The sequence below is a fragment of the Cicer arietinum genome, chromosome 1 (genome assembly GCF_000331145.2).
Source record: "Cicer arietinum cultivar CDC Frontier isolate Library 1 chromosome 1, Cicar.CDCFrontier_v2.0, whole genome shotgun sequence".
In the NCBI taxonomy this organism is placed as follows: domain Eukaryota; kingdom Viridiplantae; phylum Streptophyta; class Magnoliopsida; order Fabales; family Fabaceae; genus Cicer; species Cicer arietinum.
Window position 1 is genome coordinate 18410420 of NC_021160.2, and position 5306 is coordinate 18415725.

A 5306-nucleotide genomic window follows, 5' to 3' on the forward strand; every position below is an offset into this window, starting at 1 on the left:
CTTTCAATTTAGTGTTGTCAAGCCGTTAAAGAACACAATCACTCACTACTAGGCTTGGTTACAAAAAAAAAAGTATTTGTGGGTTTCATAATTTTTTCTCTAACTAAATGATGTTTATAGAATAAGCTATCAGATTTTTCTTACTCAAACACTTAGATAAATTTGACATTTTTCTAACTCAATGTTTTTGGTTGCTGATTTGAGATTGTTTCACTTTGAAAATAATTTTGTAAGTTGTAGTGATCGGTTGTATCATTTGAATTCAAATCGGGTTCTATTTATAGAAGCCTTTGCAACATTACCTTTGTCCTTCAAAGTATGGCAAAATGTACTTCAAGGAATGATCTTGTGTCCTTCATGGTATGGTTTGGTTGTCCTTCACCATGGTGCTTCATTGTCTTCAAAAATATATATGTTGAGTTCAATTCTAGTTGTTGAGCATAAAACTGAAACTTAAATTTTTTTAAGCGTTTTTGGAGTTCATTTTTAAATGAAATAGAATGTACTGGACCTAGAAGTATGAACACCAGAGGCATGGTTTATGGACCTATAAATGGTGATCTACTAATGATTGCACTTAAGTTTTATTTAAGAAACATGAATTGCATAAGTGGACACACAAGAAGCCATTCAGATCATCAAGTTCATAAGTATCTACTCAATAATGAAATAATCTTAAAAGGAATATATCATATATCAATCATTCAAGAGGATAATTATTGCATCTTCAAGATAACATCGTTATGAAAAAAGTGTATAATACATTTAAACTTATACTAAAGTATCTCAATCATACTTGATGGACAAGACTCAAAATGAGCAACACCAAGAGAAATTGTAGGAAGTATTGCTTTAACAAAAGAATGATGGAAGAACATTTACCAGAATGATCTAGTTGTTATATTAAAGAACAATTGACGATAAGAATCTTTTTGGAAGGACAATATGCAATAAATTAGTTAGCATTTCGCACATAGGCTTTCCAACATTTAATGAGCAATTAAAAGTCAAGATATGAAGGACTACTTGCAAAAACCAACATGAAAAAATGTCTTGCATATTGATCTGCAGAATGATACCCAAATTGATCAAAAGAACATTATGGTATTTACAAATGATCATTCTGGTTTATCAAAGGATCAATTTGGTTTATCAAAAGAGTATTTTGGTTTATTAGAAGATCATTTTGGTATATCAAGATTATTCTAGTTTATAAAATGATCATTATGAATATTTCATGTTAAGGAAAAATTTAAAACAAATCATTCTCCATAGTCCAAACCTCAAGATAAAAGAATATCAAGACAACTCAAAACTATAATCAAGTTCATAAATCAAGCTGACGACCTAAAAAAGCAAAACAACCTCCATATCGATTTCCAAATTGATGAGCCGTGAGAAAGGATAACAAGGACAAAAACACATTGTTGTTTCACTTTTTGCAAAAAGTTTAACAAGCCTTTATAATACAAAGGATTGACATTAAATAGCTATTCAATCACTCGTCCATGTTTTCCATACAAGACAGAACAAAAAATGTTTTGGTTTTATAAAAGAACATTATGAACATTCTTTTATAAAGACGAAATTAAAACAGATCATTTTCCACAGTCCAAACCTCATGTTAAAGAGTATTAAGACTGCTCAAATCAGTGGTAAAGCCCAAAACTCGAACTGAATGTCCGAAGGAGGAAAGCAACCTCTAGATTGATGAGTTTTGAGCAAGAACACAAGTACGTTGTACTTACATTATTATGCATAAAGTTCTGCATAATTATGATTTGGAAAAGTTCCAACAGTCATATGGCAGTCCATCCAACATTATGTTTCTTTTTCTCCACGATCCAGCAAGACTAGAATGTTCTTGACATATAAAATATGTTCTAGATAGAATTACACTACACTTAAAGAGATTATTTTAGAAGATTGTTTGCATCTTGGGAAGTGTGTCCAACGAATATATTAAGTTTAAACTGAATATGCAAATTCTTGAGTTAATTTAAATTATCGGCATTCTGTTTCAACAAAGATTGATCTTGAGTTAAATTATCTGAAAGATAACTTTGTAATATTGGTTTTAAAGTTATTTTTTAAACACATATGGTTGAGGTAAAACAAACATTCTCATGTTTCATTTTAAAGAAAAATCCTTATGTTTTATAATTAAATGAATTTCCAATCAAATAATGTCTTAAATCTTTTGAAAGAAATAAAAGGATTTTATTTTTAAAATCATAAGGATGATGCCTTTAAAGCTTTTCAAAATTCCTTGTAAAAGAATTTTAAAAAGAATTGTCATCTCTATAAGAAGTGACCAACAGAAATTTGAAAAATCATTCTTCAGATCATTCTTTAATGAAAATGATATTTTACATGATTTTTTGTCTAGAAATTTTCAACAATATGGAGCTGTTTTAAAAAAAATTAATAACAAGAAATTGCTAAAACAATTTTAAATAAATCAAGTGTAGAAAATTAATTTTGGGGAGAAGGCATAAAAATTGTTTGTCATATTTTTAATCTTGACTTTATTAGAAAATATCTTGAACATACCATCATATGAATTTTTGAAAAATAGAAAGCAAAACATGTCATCAAAGAAAGCAAAACATGTCATCAATTTTTTTTAAATGTCATCAAAGAATATTTTCTAAATACTCTACATTCTATAAATTTATAGAATATAAAATCTCAAGTCCCAAACCGTAGGTGAAATTATACATGTTATGCTTGATGAATATGTTGATTCTCAAGATGAAAGATAGGACGGTGAAGAAAAATAATTACAATGTTGAATTTGGATAAATCCTCAAATCGATAATGTTCAAAAATCATCCTAAAAAACTCCAAAGTTTGATCATGGCAAAACAATTTAACTAAAAATAAATATGAATTATATATTTAAATCAACCAATTTCACATCACTTTAATAATATATAATATGATATAGAAAATAAATAATTTTTATTAAATATTAGTATAAAACTAAATTATATTAACAATATATATTCATTAAACGCGTAAAGTTGAAAACTAAGTTACACTTTGTATATATCTATTAAATTGATTGCAGTTTGTGCACCTAAAATGTAAGGTTCAGACAAATTGTTGAATATAAAAATGAAAGAAAATGAGGTCCTCTAGTATATTTTAAAATGGTCATTGATGAATTATCATCCAAATATTATTTAAATGTTGGGGCAGGACATTGACTCTACCTAAGTATTTCAAATGTTTAGTTAGCCTCTAAACACTATTCGTGTGGTCCCTATGGATTGCCCTTTCGCTTTCTTTATAGATAGAGTTATAGATGATACAAAAATGACTTCAACCTGGTATTCACTTTTCAATTTGTTTCAGTAATCAAAAATGTCTTACGTCACTTGAAAGTTGAGATTAAAAAATCTTATAAGTAAATACTCACACCTCTCAATTATTTGTTACAAAGAATAATAAAATTACAAGAGTTTACACAAAACCTAAAATAAACTATACTAAAAATATATATAGTATTTGAATTTAAGACTTTATAATTGTGTATAATTTTTTCTTATTATTTTATTTACGTTTAAAATAAAATAATACTGTATGTTTGAGGAGGAAAGAGAAAAATTAAATAAATACAGAAATAGCCCTCTTCTTACTAAGTATATGATACGTGTAACTTCCACTATTGAACAAAAATTCGTATCTTGTTTATATATTGTAATAATAGTATAAATGATTTTCCACTTATTTTCAAGAAATGATTTCCACTTTGGAAATTACATGTGTATAATTAGTTATTTTCCAAAAGAGATTGTCTCGTGTGTGTCTATATATATATATATAGCACCAACTAATGAGACAATAAAAATTGGAAAACACCCCCAATAAATCCTAAGCAACCTATGCAAAAATAAAGCAAAATGATTACATTATTATCGATTTCTTTACAAGATTATTAAATTGACCAAATAAAATCCTCAAATGACGTTGTGCATAAGTCTTAATAGTGGTCCATGTTATGGAGAGCACGTCCAATTCCCATAAATGTAACAACTGAGCCCTTGCAACCATTTATTTGTGGACACAACTATGTACATGATAGAGGGAAATTTTTATTTTCATTTAGAAGTTATATGAATTATATATTTAAATCAACCAATTTCAAATCACTTTAATAATATATAATATGATATAGAGAAAAAACAGCGAGATTCTCACTTAAAATAACAGATCAGACGGTAAATCCAGTCAACAAATCAACAAAACCGGAATTATTTAGATACTACAAACACACAATAGTTAAAAAAGATCTCAGATCCAGAGTGTAGAAGACCAGATTCAGATAGAATGATTCATCATAAAGATCACAGATCACTCATTAGTTATCCACGATCTATTTTGTGATGAAATTGGTAAAAGAGCAAAGTTAGACAAATCTGAGTATAAAATAGTAAAGATCGCGAAAAATGAAATACAAAATCGGCGTATAATTAAGAAGTAAATAAGCAAGAAGAAAAAAACCCTAACTAACTAATGGGTGTAATGAAGTAGAATGAGAGAGAGAAATGAAAATACCGTGAAAATGGATCGAGGAGAAAGAAAAAGAAGGTTCGAGTCTCTCTCTGCCTTCGGTGAACAGAGAGAAAAGAGGAATGAGAAAAACCCTAACTAATCGATGTAATGAAGTAGAAGCTATGCATGAGCATCGAACTAGAAGAAAGTGAGTCATTAAATACTGTTGTTTGTCTACTCATATGGATGCCTAGTGTAATAAAATGTACAAATGTTGGTTGTTATCATAGATTCATGTAGAATATATAGAATTTATTAAAAGCACTTTGTTCTTTTCAACCTTGTTGGTCCCAACCTAATCTTGATGGTAACCAGCAAAGTAAAATTGCAGTACATGACAGGGGTTGCAACTTATAAAACAGGACAAAAATTCTATGGTATCGATCTGGTGCCAATTTTGTAAGGGCATGCTTTGATTTTTGTGTCAATCACACTTCATATGGAATATTCCTCATTGAACGGCTTACAAGATTCATTTGGTGTCTTTGTTATGCCAATACTATATAGTACTATCAAGTATGGATCAAATTTTTGTTGTCGATCATCAAACAGATATAATTTTTATTTTATTTTATAAAATATGATAAATTTTATAATAATTAATTTACACAATTATAAAATTTAAAATTAATAATAAATATGAAATATTTTACTCCTGTCTATGTATGTGAACAATTAAAAGTTAAAATAAATGACATGATCTCTAATATAATTTATATATATATATATATATATATATATATATA